Below are 13,884 nucleotides of genomic sequence, written 5' to 3' on the forward strand. Positions count from 1 at the left end.
TTCTCAAATCTATACTACTGAATTGGGAGGGAAAAAGATGAACGAGAAGAGGGAGAATATCAAAGGAAATCAACTTCTGAGACTGAAGACGTGGTTATTAGGCTTATCCGACATTAGGAAATTACTGAAACATCGCTTAAGTAGGAACGGAATCAGGAAGGCCTAGGGTTTTTTCTTATTCCAGTCTTAAACCCTCAAACAAAAATACCTGAAATTAAAGTATTTCTCCTGTCTGAGAAGTTATATTCTTAAATGCCTCTATAAAACCCACAAGGCCTACACGAAGTCCCTGATTTTTATAGCTGACTTCAAGTGTCCATTTAGTGTCCACTCTCGCACTCTCAAATTCAAAACAATGCTGGCCCTGATCCGGCAGGACCTTCACGCACATTTTCCTGTGAAATAATTAGCCTCACATCAGCTTCCTACATCCTATTTCCAGTAACTTCCCTTGATGAGCATGGCAAACGAGAAAGAGTAACAACAGGCATGTACATTTACTACGTCCCTCGCAGAGAACATAATGAAATCCTAGGAACAGGAACTGGCAGGGACAACCTGCCTGGCCCTGGCTCTCGCCACGATACAAAAGGACGGAGAGAAGTGAGATTCGAGTCTACACCCCATACCTCACTCTGCGAGAGAGAGAGGAGTTTCAATGCAGTCAGACCCAACCCGCAACGCCCCCCTCCCACGTGGTCTTCTCCCTCTCCCGAGCCCAGAATGGAATTGGAGAGGGGTCTGGAGCGGTCACATTGGAGCTGGACTGGAGGGGTCGGGGGCGAGCTCCAGGCAGAAACCCCCACCCCTTCCTAGAGGGGCCCTGGACTGTACGCCTCCCAGTTCCGGGATCCGGAGACCCCAGACCTCTCCACGTCTCTAGGGAGGGGACTTCAAGGCCTCGGAGCTGCGGGGAGGGCTGAGCTGCCCGGCACCGGGTCTGGACCGTGAGGAGCCCGGGCCGCGTGCGGGCGGGCGGAGGCTGGGAGGCGGTCCCCCGCCTGCCGCTGCCCCTCCCTGGGCCCCAGCTTCTCCAGGTCCTAGGTCATAGGTTCTGGGCCGGCCCTCACCTCACCTCAGGGTGGTAGCGTGTGCGGTCGGGCGGTCCCGAAGCCCCTGTGGGGAGGCAATGCTGGGCGGGAGGAGACGCCGGTTGCTCCGGCGATGGCTGACAGGCGCGCAGCACCAGGCCGACCCGCCCCGCGGGGAAGGGGCGGGGCTTCAAAAAGCCGGCCCCGCCCCCGCCCCGCCCCGGCCTCCCACCTCTGCCGGCGAGCCCCACGAGGTGATTACGTCCGGGGTTACTCCAGGCCGTTCACCTCCGACCCCGCTCCGGGCTGCAGCGCGGCCAGGGCCTCCGGGGCGAGGCACAGGCCCAAGGGCTCAGCGGCAGCCAATGGGAGGACGGCGCGGGGCGGGGCGATGTGAGGCGATGTCGATGGTCCGAGCGCGGATCTGCCATTCGGGGCCGAGCGGCTAGAGGGCGGGCGGGACGCGGGCGGGCCCCGGGCTGTCGTGGCGCCCCTGGCCCGGCCTTCGCGGCCCCTTCTGCCACAGCCGGGTGCGGGGCCAGCCCCTCGGCTCCACCTCCTGGCAGAGAGAGGAGTGGGGGAAGCGGTCCCACAGGCGCCTCGCATCAGAGACAGACAGAGACGCCCTGAGTGGGTGGCCGGGACTAGCCGGCCTGTAGCGCGGCGAATGGAACCCAGAATCGAGGCGGGCTGAGTGGGGCAGGCGGTGTGCGGGCCCGAAGGGGCCTCGTCTGTTTAATCCTAACCCATTAGCAAAAGATGGGCAATCGTGTCCACTACCTGCCCTCGTCACGCTGGCTGGTTTTCAAGTCTGGGCAGGCTAAGTAACCCCATGCTGGAACTCCATAACCAGGCCCCCGCTTCGCTCCTCAGCCCCTAGGCAGCCCATTCGAAAGCTGTTCCACATGCTGAGTCCTGGTGTGTTGGGGAGAAGCCTCAGTAAAGGAAGCTCAGTGAGGAGGCGAGTGTACCCAAGAACAACCGTCTTCTGCTTGCCCGGAGCAAAACAGTTGCCAAAACGTTCCAGACTTTCGGATTGGAGAATGCCTCCCGTCCTCTACTGTGGGCACACGGAGCCTTTGAGAGGAAACCAATCAGTGTCTCTAGTTTTGCCAGTTACTTCATAGCAAGACTTTCATGGTAGCTATGTGTTGAAAATTAATAATAACTGGAAGGAGTCCCAACACAATACAAACATCGCGTAGGGACAGAAACTTGGAGAAAATTGCACTTGAGAAGAATAGGGTGAACTCTAAACCTTTCCAAGGAAGAATTTAACGAAGCACGCAGAATACCTTCTCAATCCTTACACAAGCTTGTAACAAAGGCCAGGAGAGGTGCAGAGCATGACAGTTTGGTGGGAAGAAGTTCTATGCCAGAAGGTAAAAAGCGAATAGGATAAAAATCCATGCCCCAGGTCAGAAGTTCTTGGGCGGAAGCTGAGGCAGGAAAAAGGGAAGATCAGACAACAGGGAACAATATTCATCTAGGAACCCTCATAATCCCTCTAGGCAGAGCTTCGCCAAGAATTTATCAACCCACTTTTAAATAATAGGGTCTTTTACTGATTGTCTCTTCTAAGAAAATAAATAAATAAAATAAAATAAAATAAAAAGAAAAGGAGAAGAAAAAAAGAGATAAATAATAGGGTCAAGCACGGTGGCATGTGCCTGGACTGTAGTCCCACCTACTCAGAAGGCTGAGGTGGGTGGATGGCTTGCAGTGAGGAGTTCACGGCTGTATGTAATGTGCTGTGCCTGCACCTGTGAGTAGCTACTGTACCCCAGCACTGGCAACGTAAAAAGACCTCACCTCTAAATAAATAATTAAATAACAGGGATTGGAAGCAGAGAACTTAGGAAAGAAGATATGGACTTCACAGAACAGTGATTCATATTTCACAACAACTGTATCACTGGGATAGCTATCAGCTGGACAAAGGTGGGGGGCGGATAATTTAGCATGACTTCTTGGTTTAATAAGATGTCTTATTTGACAGACTGAAAAAAAATGGCCTGGGAAGAGGGAAGCCTTGCCTTTCCATAATAGCACTCTCTGCAGCTCACATGGAGTGACTTTAGAAAGAACTAAAAACCATGAGGTTGCCTCTTATTTTTCTTTTACCTTTCCTAGATCCTATTAAGTCATAGGAATTCTTTCCTCAGGATTCTTTTTTTTTTTTTTTTAAGACGAAGTCTCGCTCTGTTGCCCAGGCTGGAGTGTAGGGGCCCCCAATCTCGGCTCACTGCAACTGCCGCCTTCCGGGTTCAAGTGATTCTCCTGCCTCAGCCTCCTGAGCAGCTGAGATTACAGGCGAGTGCCACCACGCCCAGCTAATGTTCGTATTTTTAGTAGAGATGGAGTTTCACCAGGTTGGTCAGGCTGGTCTCAAACTCCTGACCTCGTGATCCACCTGCCTCTGCCTCTCAGAGTGCTGGGATTACGGGCGTGAGCCACCGTGCCTGGCTTTTCCCCAGGATTCTTAATGTCATCGATGTTTACCAGCTTTAGGAGCTCTACAAAACCAGGGGTTTACCCTCAGAAACTGTCCTTATGCGAAACTTCAGCAAGCCCTTGCATGTCCTGCTTTTGACCTCACTGATTATTTTAAATAATTGAGCTTTCTAAAGAACTAGCCAAAGAAAGACCTCATAAAAGAGCTAGAGTGAAAAAAAAGAAGGAAGGAGGAGTTACGATACACCAAGAATCTAATAATCTAATCGTTATCAACAAATGCTAAGACAGCTGGGCAGAGGATGGTCAAAGAACTGTGTCTTTAAGGCAGTACAACTGGAATTTCAGCAACCCCTGAGTGTTACGGCATTGGGTGCATGCCACAACCTGCCCATCCCTACTGTACGTTCTTCAGAGCTGCTCCGTAATTTCTTGCTACACAAGCTATTATGTCTGTAAGAGGCAGAGGAGAAGAACCAAAGGGTGGAGAGAACTTACTATACTAGACTAACAAGTGGAAGAGAAGGGGATGAGTGGTACATTTCTAGAAGCTGATACCAAAGGTCTGTTATGAGCTGAATTGTATCTCAAAATTCATATGTTGAAGTCCTAACCCGTAATACCTCAGAATGTGAGTATATTTGGAGACAGAGTCTTTAAAAAGGTAATTAAATTAAAATGAGGTCATTAGGGTGGACCCTAATCCAGTATGACTGGTGTCCTTATGAGGTGCTGGGTGTGGTGGCTCACGCCTGTAATCCCAGCACTTTGGGAGGCCAAGGCAGGTGGATCACGAGGTCAGGAGTTCGAGACCAGCTTGACCAACATGGTGAAACACCATCTCTACTAAAAATACAAAAATTAGCCCAGCACGATGGCACACGGCTGTAATCCCAGCTACTTGAGAGGCGGAGGTTGCAGTGAGCCGAGATCACACCGTTGCACTCCAGCATGGGCAACAAGAGAAACTCTGTCAAAAAAAAAAAAAAAGCAGATGCTCAGCCCCGTGTGTGTGTGTGTGTGTGTGTGTGTGTGCGCGCGCACGCAGCAGTGCAATCACGACTTACTGCAGCCTTGACTCCTGGGCTCAAGCGATCCCCCCACCTCAGTCTCTCAAGTAGCGGGAACTACAGGGACATACCACCACACCTGGTTGACTTTTTCTCTTTTAAATCATTCCTAATAATTATTCACCCTGAAGTTCAAGAACAGTTGTTTAAGATTTATCATTATTGTTCCCCTCTTTGCTGCCAGAGTCTCTGTTGAACAACAAGGCCTTCAATATCTGTACTCTTAGGACAAGAGTCTTTTAAGTCAGGCTGGAGTTGAAGCAAGGGAGGAAAGAAAGTGCCTTAATAGAAAATAGAACCATGGGCCAGGTGTGGTGGCTCACGCCTATATCTCAGCACTTTGGGAACCCGAGGTGGGTGGATCACCTGAAGTCAAGAGTTCGAGACCAGCCTGGCCAACATAGTGAAACCCTGTCTCTACTAAAAATACAAAATTTGCTGGGAGTGGTGGCACGTGTCTGTAGTCCCAGCTGTTCAGGAGGCTGAGGCAGGAGAATCACTTGAACCCAGGAGACAGAGGTTGCAGTGACCCCAGATTGCACCACTGCACTCCAGCCTGGGCAACAGGCAAGACTCCATCTCAAAAAAAAAAAAAAAGAAAAAAAAAAGAGGCCAGGCACAGTAGCTCACATCTGTAATCCCAGCACTTTGGGAGGCTGAGGCTGGTGGATCATCTGAGGTCAAGAGTTCGAGACAGCCTGGCCAACATGGCAAAACCCCATCTCTACCAAAAGTACGAAAATTAGCCAGGTGTGGTGGCGGGCACCTATAATCCCAGGAGGCTGAGGCAGGAGAATCGCTTGAACCTGGGAGGCGGAGGTTGCAGTCAGCCGAGATCACACCACTGCACTCCAGCCTGGGCGACAAGAGCAAGCCTCTGCCTCAAAAAAAAAAAAAAGGAAAGGAAAAGAAAAGAAAATAGAATCATGAAGAGTCCCCTGTCCTGGGGGGTGTCTGGCCATGATTCTAAATTCCATAGATAACAAGGTCCGTCAGTGATCAATCTTTAGGATGGAGGAATTACTGGGATATTATTTCCTGCTGATCACCAACAGTTATACTCTAATCTGCCTTCCGGCACTTGCCATGCTTACACTTATCCTTATACCTTTGTTTGTGGTGGCAGACTTATCCAACTTTCCTCCTATTTTTCTGAGTCTTTCTAGTCCTTCGAAGTCCCATTTTCTCCAATATTTCTTTTACTTCTCCAGCTTTCACTGATCTTTCTCCCTCTGAATTATTGTAGCAATATGGTCATACCACACTGTTCAGAATTTTTATTTTTTGAGATGGAGTCTCACTCTGTCTCCCAAGCTAGAGTGCAGTGGCATGTTGTCTACTCACTGCAAACTTCACCTCCTGGGTTCAAGTGATTCTCCTGCCTCAGCCTCCTGAGCAGCTGGAATCACAGGTGTGCACCACCATCCCCAGCCAATTTTTGTATTTCCGGTAGAGACAGGGTCTCACTGTGTTGACCAGGCTAGTATCAAACTCCTGACCTCAAATGATCCACCCACCTCTGCCTCCCAAAGTTCTGGGATTACAGGTATGAGCCACTGTGCCAGGCTCACAGTTCAGAATTTAATTAGGATATAATCTTTTGTTTGCATACTGGTTTTAGATTTCCAGTTAAATCTTGAAGGCAGAGACCATCTCTTATAGTTTGCTACCCGCTTTTATAGCTCTTCGAGTAGGACTAAGTATTTCTATTAGTAAGCACTTCATTGACTGAAATAAAGATTAGCTCTGTACCTGAGAGGCCACTCTGCTTCTGATGCCTGCTTATCCGTCTTCACGTTGTCTCTGAGAGGCAAAGCCTCCAGTGGGCTATTTAGCTGCTTTACAGATGAACAGAATTCATCAAGAAAGTTAGTACCTTGCCCACAGTTGTGGCTCCAGTTGTGAGATAAAAGAAAAATAAGACACAAAGTCCTTATCTGAATACTATGTCTCTTTGCTCTGGTTAATCATTCCGGTTTATCCAGAGTTAAGAGCCTGAAGGAACTTCATACCACAAAATCAGAAAGTGTCCTCAGGGAGGCCACTTTATAAGTCTGGTCCTAATGATGAAAGGTAGAATTGCACAATGGAGAACAGTGTGAATAGTAGAGACTCCCCAGGATGTTTTCACATGGACACGGGGTTTTCACGTGGCATTTCTGCTCTCACTCCTTCCTTATTATCCAATAGCAAACACTTCTAGTCTCTATACTTCAGCCAGTCACAAAATCTTAGCTTCTTCCTCCATAACCCCTCCAATAGGTATGTTTTCTAAATCCTTTTCTAAGTCCTATACCTCATAACTAAAAGACCTGGAGAAACTTTAAAGGGCTTTTTTCTCTAAAGACAGGAAAATGGACAAGATGACTTGTTTGGATCTTGCCCAGTTGTAGGATTCTGCATTTTATTGTTGATCAGCTTTACAGCCTAGCCACCCCTGACTTCACTTTCCTCTAAAGCCGTTTATTTCCTGCTCCTGTCCCTACCTTCTCTTTGGACTTCTCTAGTATCTCCATTATTTCTATATCAGACTTAGGTTTTTTCTGCTACATGTTTAGGCTTCCACCTGTCTTCTACCCTCAATGTCTATTGTTGTTTTTATATATGAAACATAATATATAATAAAATATAACTTAATAATTTTGTAGAGCCTTTATTGTCAAGAAAAATTGAGCCATCATTCAGTTTCTTTTCATCCTTTAATATCTTCTGTCTTAAAATTTTCCTGTATGTCACATGTTAGAGCAGAAGATTTCACAATGTCCTGTCTTTTTTTAAATCTCTCTTCTGGGCTGGACATGGTGGCTCACCCTGTAATCTCAGCACTCTGGGAGGCTGAGGCTGGTAGATTACCTGAGGTCAGGAGTTTGAGACCAGCTTGACCAACATGGTGAAACCCCATCTCTACTAAAAATACAAAAATTACCTGGGCATGGTGGAGCATGCCTGTAATCCCAGCTACTTGGGAGGCTGAGGCAGGAAATCTGTTGAATCCAGGAGGCAGAGGTTGCAGTAAGCTGAGATCATGCCCTTGCACTCCAGCCTGGGTGACAGGGAGAGACTTCATCTCAAAAAACAAACAAAAAAAATCTCACCTCCTAGATCTGCAGGGAGAAAGTTATTTCCCAACACAAGTCTTGTTTATCAAAGTGGACCTATCGTGCTGATGTGCCCAATTTTCTTAACAGGAAAGAAAAAAGAAAGGATAAAGACAACAAAAAATCCACGAAAAGGAAATGTAGCTTAAATCAATGAACAAGATGACCACAATCAGTTGAATAACATAGTTTTGGGGTGAATACAGGCAAGCAAAACTGAGAAGAATTGATTCTTGGGACTGGCAATGTCAGTCTCAAGAGCGGCAGTGACCCTACCTGTTATGTGCTCTGTGTTGTAAACAGTTTGAGCTCTTTAATCAGATAGGTCGTGCTTTAAATCCTGACTGTCACTAATTAGCTCTGTGACCTTGAGGAAGTGACCCCTTTCTGAGCCTCAGTTTCCTTATGTATATATTGAAGATACAAAGCCTACATTCTAAGATGGTGTTTTGGATTAAATGATATATCCAAAATGTAAAGATTCTGGCACAGAGCTTGGGCGTTAGTAGGCACACTGAAAATATTACTTTCCCCTTTCTCTCCATGTCCCCATCCTCCCATTTCCTATTAGTACTCAGTACAGAACAGAGTGCTTTATGGATCCTCACTTGATTCAGAAATTGTGATTGCCGGGTGCAGTGGCTCATGCCTGTAATCCCAGCACTTTGGGAGGCTAAGGTGGGTAGATCACCTGAGGTCAGGAGTTCAAAATGAGCTTGGCTGACATGGTGAAACCCCTGTATCTACTAAAAATACAAAATTAGCTGGGTGTAGTGGTGCACACCTGTAGTTCCAGCTACTTGGGATGCTGAGACAGGAGAATCACTTGAACCCAGGAGGCGGAGGTTGCGGTGAGCTGAGATTGCACCATTGCACTCCAGCCTGGGCAAGACAGAGTGAGACTCCACCTCAAAAAAACAAAAAGAAATTGTGATGTTACTAAATTCACTGCCCCCTGCACTCACCCTAAGCAACAGAGTGGAGACTCTGTCTTAAAAAAAAAAAAAAATCAGTGGCTGGGCACAGTGGCTCATGCCTGTAATCCCAGCACTTTGGGAGGTTGAGGTGGGCGGATCACCTGAGGTCAGGAGTTTGAGACCAGTCTGGCCAACGCAGTGAAACCCTGTCTCTACTAAAAACACAAAAATTATTAGAATGGAAAATCCTATTTAAAAAAATACAAAAATTAGCTGGGCGTGGTGGCAGGCACCTGTAATCCCAGGTACTTGGGAGGCTGAGACAGAAGAATCACTTGAACCCAGAAGGTGGAGGTTGCAGTGAACTGAGATCATGCCATTGCACTCTAGCCTGGGTAACAAGAGCAAGACTCCGTCAAAAAAAAATATTCAGTTCACCAGCCCATCCACCCCAATATTTCCAGGTTAATGGAGCATGATCAGGGACCTTGGGATATCACAAATCCTTTACCCTTACTTGGAGGGAGCAAATGACTGTGGCCTGAGCTTCTGAGAACCAACCAAAGGGCTAGCACATGTAAGTATGCCTGGCCCCTGCTCAGGCTTATTATTGCATCACACTGGAAAGATTCTTTGGTCCCTTTGGCAAGGATGTGTAACAATGGGAACTTGCATGTATTACAAGTAGGAGTGTAATGAGGACAGTCCCTTAGAAAACAGTTTGGCATCAATTGGTATAGCTGTATATATCCTGCATACCCTATAACCAGCTGCTACTTCTGAATTTATATCCTGAAGAAACTTTAAAAACTGCCCCAGAAACATTGTTCATTATGGCTACAAATTGGAAACAAATGTCTCCTAACAGTAGAATGAATAAATAAATTGTGGTACATTCATACAATGAAATATTACAAAGCAGTAAGAATGAACAGATGACTGCCACATGAAGTAATATAGATGAATTTTACCAACATAATGTTGAGCAAAAAAGGTATGTTTCCTGTTACAAAAAACAGGCAAAACAGTTCAGGCACTAGTGGCTCATGCCTATAATTCCAGCACTTTGGGAGGCTGAACCAGGAGGATTACTTAAGGCCAGGAGTTCACGACCAGCCTGGGCAACACAGGGAGACCCTGTCTCACAAAAATTATAAACAATTTAGCTGGGTGAAACATGCCCATAGTCCCAGCTACTAGGGAGGGTGAGGTGGGAGGACTGCTTGAGCCTAGGAGTTGGAAGCAGCAGTGAGTCTTGATTGCACAATTCTGCTCCAGCCTGGGTGATATAGCAAGACTCTGTCAAAATTAAAACAAACAAACAAACAAACAAAACAAATGGGCAAAACAAGCCAGGTGCCTGCCCCTAGAGTCTCAGCTATTCAGGGAGCTGAGGTGGGAGGATCACTTGAGCTGAGGAGTTCAAAGCCTGGGCAACACAGAGAGAGAAAGACCTCATTTCTAGATAAAACAACAACAACAACAACAAAAAAAATATATATATATATATATATAGGCAAAACTCATACGTGATGGCAAGAATCTGGATACTTTTTTTTTTTCTGAGTCTTGCTCTGTCACCCAGGCTGGAGGGCAGTGGCATGATCTCGGCTCACCGCAACCTCTGCCTCCTGGGTTCAATCAACTCTCCTGCCTCAGCCTCCCAAGTAGCTGGGATTACAGGTGCCCGCTAACACACCCGTTAATTTTTATGTTTTTAGTAGAAACAGAGTTTCACCATGTTGGCCAGGCTGGTCTCCAACTCCTGACCTCATGATCTGCCTGCCTTGGCCTCCCAAAGTGCTGGGATTACAGGTGTGAGCCACAGGCCTGGCCCTCTAATTATTTATTTACATTTGAGACAGAGTCTCACTCTGTCACCCAGGCTGGAGTGCAGTGGCTCCATCTCCACTCTGCAACCTCTGCCTCCCGAGTTTAAGCAATTCTCCTGCCTCAGACTCCTGAGTAGCTGGGATGACAGGCACAGCCACCATGCCCGTCTAATTTTTGTACTTTTAGTAGAGACAGGGTTTCACCATGTTGGACAGGCTGATATTGAAGTCCTGACCTCAAGTGATCCGCCCGCCTCAGCCTCCCAAGTGCTGGGATTATAGGTGTGAACTGCCATGCCTGGCTGATAATATGTACTTCTGATGGTGAGTAGTGACTGGGAGAACACATAAAAGAAATTTCCAGGTCAGGTACAGTGGCTCACGCCTGTAATTCAGCACTTTGGGAGGATGAGGCGGGCAGATCACTTGAGGTCAGGAGTTCAAGACCAGCCTGGCCAATATGCTGAAACCCTGTCTCTACTAAAAATACAAAAATTAACTGGGTGTGGTGGTGCGTGCCTGTAATCCCAGCTACTGGGGAGGCTGAGGTAGGAGAATCCCTCGAACCCGGAAGGCAGAGATAGCAGCGAGCTGAGATCGCGCCACTGTACTCCAGATTGGGTGACAGAGCGAGACTTTCAAAAAAAAGAAATAGAGTTTGATTCCAAAAGTAAACAAAATATTTTTAGTGATACATATATAGATAGTTCACTGTTTTTACAAAGCATGGAAAAATAAAGATTGGGAAGAAGAAAGAGACCAGAGGACCAGAGGCGCAGACATGTAAAGAGCATCCATGATGCTGGCAATGTTCAATTTCTTAATTTGGGTGACGATAACATAGTGCTCACCTTTTCTGTATTATTATTAAAAATATACTTGTGTTCTATATACTTTTCTGTATATATGATATATTCTACAACTAAAAAACGGCTGCAGCCCGGCATGGTAGCTCACACCTCTAATGCCAGCACTTTGGGAGGCTGAGGGGGGGTGAATCACTTGAGGTCAGGAGTTCAAGACCAGCCTGACCAACATGGTGAAATCTCACCTCTACTAAAAATACAAAAATTAGTCAGGCATAGTGGCGGGCGCCTGTAATCCCAGCTACTCGAGAGGCTGAAGCAGTAGAATCACTTGAACCCGGAAGGCAGACGTTGCAGTGAGCCAGTGAGCCAAGATCGTGCCGCTGAGATCATGCCACCATACTCCAGCCTGGGAAACAGAGCAAGATTCCGTCTCAAAAAAAAAAAAAAAAAAGTGATAAAGGAAAGGAAAAGAAAAAAACGGCCATGCTGCTGGTGCATCCCTATAATCTCAGCACTTTGAGAGGCTGGGGTGGGAGATTTGCCTGAGCCCAGGAGTTCAAGACTAGCTTGGGCAACGTAGTGAGACCCTGTCTCTGTTATTAATTTTTTTTTTTTTTTTTTTGAGACGGAATCTTGCTCTGTCACCCAGGCTGTAGTGCAGTGGCACGATCTTGGCTCACTGCAACCTCCAACTCCCTCATTCAAGCGATTCTCCTGCCTCAGCCTCCCGAGTAGCTGGGATTACAGGCGCCTGCCACCAGGCCCTGCTAATTTTTATATTTTTAGTAGAGACGGGGTTTCACCATCTTGGCCAGGCTGGTGTTGAACTCCTGACCTGGTGATCCACCCGACTTGGCCTCCCAAAGTGCTGGGATAATAGGCGTGAGCCACCACGCCCAGCCAAAAAAACTTTTTAAATTTAAAAACAAACCAAAACAGGCTGGGTGCGGTGGCTCACGCCTGTAATCCCAGCACTTTGGGAGGCCGAGGCGGGTGGATCACGAGGTCAAGAGATCGAGACCATCCTGGGCAACATGGTGAAACCCCGTCTCTACTAAAAATACAAAAAATTAGCTGGGCATGGTGGCACGTGCCTGTAGTCCCAGCTACTTGGGAGGCTGAGGCAGGAGAATTGCCTGAACCCAGGAGGCAGAGGTTGCGGTGAGCCGAGATGGCGCCATTGCACTCCAGCCTGGGTAACAAGAGTGAAACTCCGTCTCAAAAAAAAAAAAAAAAGAAAGAAAAAAAAAACAACAAACCAAAACAAATGAATTAAAAGGCACACAACCTTTACAAAAGAGTAGCATAGTGTGCAGAGAAGGTAATTTTAAAGCTAGACGAGGCCTTGGAAGCCATTTTGTCCAACCATCTCATTACAGAAACCGAAACAGGCCCAGAGAAGACAAGTGACTAGCTCCAATAGATTTAGTCAATTACAGAGCCTAGGGTAGGCCTCCTGGCTTCCTGTCGAGTGCTTCTCCTGCAGAACCATCCTGATTCATCCATTTGGTCTCAGTTTCTACTCTCTTCCAACGTCTTATCTCTAAACTGCATATGTCATAAAACTCATAATTTTTTCCCTCTAAATTTGATGTTTTTGTCATGAGAAAAGGAGATCAGAAGAGATACACTATACTCCACTGATATTCCAAACACTTAGAAAATCAGTCAAAATATCTACAAGTAGAGAAATAGTCTATTAGAAATAATAGAAACATGGATCTATTCTCTACTCTTGGTTTTTTTGGTTTTTTTTTTTTTGAGATGGAGTTTCGTCTATAGGCATGTGCTACCATGCCTAGCTAATTTTTGTGTTTTTTGTAGAGACGGGGGTTTCACCATGTTGGCCAGACTGGTCTTGAACTCCTGACCTCAAGTGATCCACCTGCCTCAGACTCCCTAACTGCTGGGATTATGGGCGTGAGCCACTGCGCTGGACCTACACTTGTATATTTTGACTGATTAACTGCAGCTCTTCTGCTTCTCTGTCCCCAACAGTACGGCCTACTCAAGTATGCAGGCTGACTTTTTTTGAGATGGAGTCTTGCTCTGTTGCCCAGGATGGAGTGCAGTGGCATGCTGTCGGCTCACTGCAAACTCTGCCTCCCAAGTTCAAATGATTCTCCCGCCTCAGCCTCCCAAGCAGCTGCGATCAGAGACAGGGGCTACCACTCCTGGCTAATTTTGTATTTTTAGTAGAGGCAGGGTTTCACCATGTTGGGTCAGGCTGGTCTGGAACTCCTGACCTCAAATGATCCATCCACCTCAGCCTCCCAAAGTGCTGGGATTACAGGCGTGAACCACCACGCCCAGCCCGGGCTGACTTTAGAGTCTTTAAGTTACAAAAGAAAAGGATAGGGTGGAGAGGTGATCAAAAAAAATTCTTGGATTTCATCTTTGGCCACGCATAAGGTCTCTTTTGGGAAAAGTGAGCTCTTTTGCCACCTTGTGACATTAATGAGAACAGCAAGCACTCAGATCAATTTGTTTGTAATTTCTACTCCTGCTCCAAGGTGGCAGCATTGTACCATGGCATCTAGGAACTAATGTACAGAAAGCTTCAAGTAGAACCAACAGGAGGGAAGGTAATGATAATACATCAGAGGAGCAGAGAATCATGTCATCATGTTAAGGAAATAGTAAGCAAAAATCACAAAACCCAAGGAAGTCAAT

At 46.8% G+C, this 13,884-nt stretch overlaps 1 protein-coding gene across 5 annotated transcripts in view; it reads right to left on the reverse strand.

Moving 5' to 3' along the window:
• Positions 1-13,884, reverse strand: part of ACACA (acetyl-CoA carboxylase alpha) — a 309,514-nt gene that overhangs the window by 258,792 nt on the left and 36,838 nt on the right. The window contains exon 1 of one of the 5 annotated variants that reach the window (XM_012445438.3): positions 6,308-6,514. The exons of 2 other annotated variants lie outside the window; for them this stretch is intronic. The gene's annotated coding sequence lies outside the window, so the exon portion shown is untranslated. Of the gene's footprint in view, positions 1-1,075; positions 1,174-6,307; positions 6,515-13,884 lie in introns of those variants that run through there. 2 more of the 5 variants (XM_012445436.2, XM_012445439.2) reach the window with 2 other exon arrangements.

Source organism: Aotus nancymaae, unplaced genomic scaffold (assembly GCF_030222135.1).
Source record: "Aotus nancymaae isolate 86718 unplaced genomic scaffold, 86718_ANA_hifiasm-v0.15.2.pri h1tg000018l, whole genome shotgun sequence".
NCBI classification, from domain to species: Eukaryota; Metazoa; Chordata; class Mammalia; order Primates; family Aotidae; genus Aotus; species Aotus nancymaae.